The sequence below is a fragment of the Chrysochloris asiatica genome, unplaced genomic scaffold (assembly GCF_000296735.1).
Source record: "Chrysochloris asiatica unplaced genomic scaffold, ChrAsi1.0 scaffold00058, whole genome shotgun sequence".
Lineage (NCBI taxonomy): Eukaryota > Metazoa > Chordata > Mammalia > Afrosoricida > Chrysochloridae > Chrysochloris > Chrysochloris asiatica.
The window spans coordinates 1,377,874-1,384,054 of NW_006408576.1; the positions used below are offsets into that span (position 1 = coordinate 1,377,874).

Here is a 6,181-nt window from a genome sequence, read left to right on the forward strand (position 1 = left end):
TCTGACTCCAGATCTTTGCATATTCATTGTAATATTTGACTTTGTCTTCTGGAGCTGACCTTTGGAATTTTCGCTTCAACTCATTTACCTCCTCATTTCTTCACTTTGCTTTAGAAGAACATTTCAAGTTCTATCTTGAAGATCAATGTTAATTGACTGTAACAGGAAACTAACTGATTGTATCCATATATATATACAAGGAAGACCAGTTAATTGCTATATAAACTTAAGCAACAACCACTAAAGCAGTGATGATACAATTGAAAAATTACATCAGTTTCTTCAGATTGAAATTTATCAAACATGTAATCAAGATTTATTGATAATTACTGGTGATTGGAATGCCAATGTTGGAAACAAAGAAAAAAAATTGGTAGTTGGAAAATAGGACCTTGATAATACAAACTGTGCACCGTGACAGAATCTCAATTTCAGTCTGTGTTCCAGAAGTAAGGAGAACAGCCAATCTGGCGACTTGGGGGCTGGCTGGGCAAGTGGTCACAATAGGAGGAGGTGGCCAAGCAGGGACCCCTGGGAGCAGCCCAGAGAGGTGGAGTCTCCCTTCACAATTGAAATGATGTCACTCATGAGAACACAGCATCTGCTCAGAAGGGTCCTCTTTCCCAATCTACTGAAGCATGTTTCTGGGACAATTTGTTCTTGGGGAATGGAATTTCTTCCTTTCAGGGCTGAAGAATGAATGACAGTGAAGACAGCCCAAGTCCCAGGAGACAGTGCCTCTCTCATTCAATCTTTGATTATACACCATCATCACCACCAATGCAACCATGGGAGATGACATCAAATGGGCAGCCCTCTTCTGTTTGACCAAGCCAGCATCACTTCTCAGAAGGATGCAGCACACCTGCATGAAACAGATCCTCTTATCAGATGACAGAAAGGAAGAAGTAGTAGTAGTCTGTCTAGACATAATTCCACTAGTCAAGATGAAAACTATCACCATTTCTCATATGCACAGCGGAAAGCAATAGAAGAAACTAGAGTCTTCTACCCACCCCACTTCCCGAATGTATCCCCCTCTCTGTTACATCTTGCTGCTCATCCACCACAGCAGAAAACAGCAATGGTTGACATACAGGATAAACTCTACCAGGGTACAATCTCTGTTTCTTGCATAGTAACAAGAGTGACATCACATGGGATTCCATTCTGCACAGTTCAGCACATCACATCTCTGCTTTCAGTGTGCATCAGGTTCCAGGATGCTCTGTGGTTTTCTGCAGACAGCACCTCCTTATCTGTAGCATGCCTCCTCCAATGCTTCAGGCATATTCAGTTCAGCTCTTACCATATCTTATGCTTCACTCCACCCCTTATTTCTAATGATTCCTTTCTTTTACATCCTCCCCACCTTTGTTCACATTGCCTGCCTCATTTGCCACCACCAGGCCAGTTTGTCTATCCTTTGGAAAGGATAGAAAATAAAGTGGCACTCTTAGGAAAACACCCTCCAGTAGGAAGTTTTACTTACTCTCTATCAGCCCAGCCCCCAACATTACCACCATCAGCTCCTTTACAGTTCTTAACACACAATCCCTTGCACCAGATGTCCTCTATTTCTGCTTAAAATGTTCCTAGAACATAGTAGATATAGACCCCAGCAACCCATAGCATCTTCCCTGTATCATCCCAGGCTACTAGCAAAAGTGCTATCAATGAATCCATTGCCACCAGCAGTGGACTCACCTTTTAGCTTTGAATTGGATGTGGAATATGGAGAAGTAGAAAATAATAAAGCCCTACTAAACCTAGTGAGGCACTGTAGGATAAGCACTGTAGGATAAAGGTTGATTTAAACCTCAAGGTCGGTGGTTCAAAGTCACCAGCTGCTCCTCAGCAACTCTATATAGGGTTCTATGGGTGGAAACTGACTCAGCAACACTGAACAACAACACTAAGCCTGGCAGAGTGACTGGGAGAGGCAAAGCCTTAAGGACTTACTAAAGCAGCTACTGAACAACTTCCTTCTTATCTGCTCAATCCTAATATAACACAACTAGTCTGAATAGACTGTGTGTAGTTTGTATGTGTGATTTTGAGTCAGGGCAGCTACTTAGAGTCTTACCCTGTAACCACAAGTCCCATGTCAAGTTTCTTAACAAACGACTTACAGCAAAACAAACTTGCCTAATTTGTTGAACTGATGCTTCAGAAGTGTATGAGGATTCAGAATGAGCCGCCTTAAGAGCACAAACTAGTTTGTGTGTTCCTTATCATAGACACATCTGAGCTATCCAATGAGCTTACTATGTGTGAATTCCAAGCTCTCCTTTTACCAAAAGGGTCAATGGGTCTTTCTTTGCTCTTTGTGATTTAATCAACTATAAAAGCTTAAAATTAGTCTTCACAATTATAACATGGTGAAAATAACCATGTGTTTGGAACACCAAAACCTTTCTTTAGCTTGTGTGTGTCCAATAACATTCCCTGATTTATGTGTCACCATTCTGAGTGTTGTTGCAAAATGACAGTGGACGTGGTCAATTAGTATGTGCTTTGATAAAAAGTGATGGCTCCACATGATATAGCACTCTGCTTTAGTATCTCTGTGAGAGAAAGAAAGTATGTGCAACTACATGTGTGAGGACATAATAGTTAATGTATGTATGAGATCCCGTACACCAGCATGTACCAAGAATGTGTGTAGTTTTAATTATGCTGCCTTGTATAATCTGCTGCGTTATTTAATCAGCACTAGTGCTGTTGTACCCTGTTTTTTCTCCTTGCATTTGCTGGTAGACACTGATTGCTAAGGGTGTATCCATTATAAGCATTAAATACTTCATTCCCTTTCCTCCCAGTAATTGGAATGAGAAAAATCTTCCTCCTTTGCTTTAGGCAACTATCTCCTTCTCTTCATTGGGGTCAATTAAAAAAAGAATGTAACAGATTTTCATTCCAAGAATCTGTTTTTATAAATTCTGTTTTGAAACATTTAAATCCCCAACTTACTGTTTCCAAAGAGAAGGTACAAAATCATACATCATCAATTAGCAATATTATCATTTTAATCAATGATTTGAATGTTGATACCTTTAAATTTTTTTCCTTATATTTCCAGTAAGTTTGTTGCAGAAAGTACCTGTGATTTTATTTTTTCAATGTTTAAAAAAATTTGTAGTCTATTTTGAAGATATTTGAGCAATATGTGTCTAAGAATACCACTAGTCCCAGGAAATCTCCCCTCTTGGACTTCCACCAGAACATCTGCTAATTAACTCAGCTTGACTCCTGAAATATCTTCTGTGTGCAAGCTTCCAGAGTCCACTAAATTGATCTAAGAACACTGTATTTCTTTTTGTGTTAATTCACCTGTCAAGCTCCACTTCTGAAAGTTGTCTAGTTCTTCCCTCAATAAACGTGCTGTTCATCAAAACCCTTGAGTCCAGAATGGATCAAGTGCTTTGATGGCTTATGTTCCTTACACCTGATTTGTTTGACGTTTTATTGGGGGGTTTTTTGTCTTGAAATTTTGGTTTGAGAACAGTTTAATACATGAACCAGGTATCCAGAATACTTGCAGTATAAATGTAGACTTTATTTTTATATAAAAAATTAATGCTGTGAAACAGGAATTGCCCTTCATTTAGTTGATGTGACATAATACATAGCTATGTGTGTGTGTGTGTGTGTTTTAAATAGGTTCATTAAGATTATTTAAAGTCATTTTTCCAGCAACATTTAGATTCCTCTCATTCTGTTAGTGTATTCAGCATTGTCTGGCTCATTTTGATGTTATTGCTCTGTCTGCAATAGCACAAGCTATATAATTCCAAGTCAGACTGTGATAACTTGATGCCAGCCCCACTAAACTTTGAGTTGGCTCTGTCAGTTTTCCCTTCAGACAATGGTACTATTCATTACTACCATTCTGCTTGCCCGCCCTTGAAGTCTTCATAAGCTCATCACATAATTTTGCCCTTTTCCAGACAATGTTGTCTCTATCTCACTATACAAATAGGATTTTGCATGCTTTGTGTTTGCCCTGATAGTTGTCAGTGCATCTGAAATACATCTTAACAGTGATAAAATACATACTGCTGGCAAGATGGTGGGCTAGGCAGACGCACTACACAGACTCTCTGTAACAAAGATACATGAGACAAAAGTAAAACAGACACAAATGAAACTTCAGTCATCTTGAACTTCAGAAGAAAGATTAGAAATATGTGTAATACTTGCTAGGAAGAGAGGCTTAGTGGGACAGGAAGAGAGGTTGAGCAAGGACAGTGAGAAAGGGAAATGATTGGTTAGCAGCTGGCCAGATTGGCTTGACCATCTTGTGAGCAGCTTTGACAGTGGAGGAAGGTCTGGCAGAGCTGATTCATTTGGGCAACAGATTTCTTCTTTATCTCCACACTCCCCTGGTGACCAAAAGTGTGGCTAGCTCCCACCCTCATCACAGACCCTGCTCTCTGGGAATTTGGAGCCATGTGGGTTGATAGCCATGCCAGTGTGAGGTGGGGGCTAGCTGTGCCACTTTGGTGTGCTGCATTGGTGCCTGGATTAAGGTGGGCTCATCTTCAAACCTACAAAACTTGAAGAACCACCAGGTCAGCATTTAAGCAGTCACTTGGATCACATCTGCCATGGGGTCCTATCAGACACTGAAATCAGTTCTATTAAGGACCCCCACAAACTGCTTCTGGATTGAATTCCCTGAACATAGATAATGCTGGGGCCAGTAAGAACTCCATCTAGGGCCAGGAATTCTGCTGTCAAATCCCTTTCACAACCACCATGTGAGCTCCTTGAATTGCAAAAATCCAAGAGAGGTTTCTTCTCCTGGGTCCAACAACTGTACTGTTAATTTTTACAAATATAACAATCCCGCAAAGCCTTGGAGACAACTGACATTTTAGCCCACACAAAGAAACAATCCTGAGAGTACCTCGGGAAAAAACAAAGTTGCCTTCAAAGGAGAATCAATAATACTAAGCTTGGATTTCTCAGCAGAAAGCATGTGGACAAGAAGGTAATGCGAAGACATATACACAACTCTGAAAGAAAGAAAAAAAAAATGCCAACTAATCATCATATAGCAAGCAAAGCTATCCCTCAAATACAATGGTGAAATTGGCAAGTACATTTCCTGATAAACAGAAATTAGAAGGAATTTATAATGACCAGACCAACTTTACAAACAATACTACAGAGTGTTCTTTGAACTCAGAACCAACAACAACAGACAAAAACCTGAAATTTCCATTCATGATTATAACATACAAAAATCAATCCAGATATAGAAGTATTTAAAATTAAACAAACCTTTTTGTTAGGTGTCATCTCATTGGTACCGATTTATAGTGATCCTATGTACAACGGAACAAAACAATGCCCAATCCTGGCCCAACCTCACAATTGGTGCCATGTTGGAGCCCATTGATATTACTGCTTTGCCAATCCATCTTGCTGGGGGTCTTCCTCCTTTTCTCTGACCCTCCACCTTACCAAACATGATACCCTTCTCTAGTGACTGGTCCCTCCTGACATTATGCCCAAAATATGACAGATGAAGTTTGGCCATCCTGGCCTCCAAGGAGCACTCTATCTGTACATTTTCCAACATAGATTTATTTGTTCTTTGGGAAGCCCATGGTACTTTCAATATTCTCCTCCAACACCATAATTCAAATGAATCAATTCTTCTACGATCTTCCTTCCAGCTTTCACATGCATATGAGGTGATTGAAAATACCATGGCTTGGATCAGGCGCACCTTGGTCTTCAAGCTGACATCTTTGCTCTTCAACACTTTCAAAAGGTCTTGTGCAGCAGATTTGCCTAATGCACTATGTCCTCTGATTTCTTGACTGCTACTTCCCTGAGTGTTGATGTTTGATCCAAGAAGAATGAAGTCCTTGACAATTTCAATGTTTTCTCCATTGATAAGAATGTTGTTTATTGGTCCACTGGTGAGGACTTCAATTTTCTTCACATTGAAATGAAATCTATATTGAAGGCTCTGCTTTTTGATCTTCATCAGTAAATGTTTTAAGTCCTCTTCACTTTCAGCAAGCAAGGTTGTATCACGTGCATATCGCAGGTTGTTAATGAGTCTTCCTCCAATCCTAATACCATGTTTTTCGTCATATAACCTAGCTTCTTGGATTATTTGCTCAGCATACAGGTTGAATAAGTATGGTGAAAGAATACAACC

At 39.8% G+C, this 6,181-nt stretch overlaps 1 pseudogene; it reads left to right on the plus strand.

Annotated features, from left to right (window-relative positions):
- Window positions 1-696: 696 nt before the first annotated feature.
- LOC102818885 lies at window positions 697-2,196 on the plus strand (annotated as a pseudogene).
- The last annotated feature ends 3,985 nt before the right edge of the window (window positions 2,197-6,181 follow it).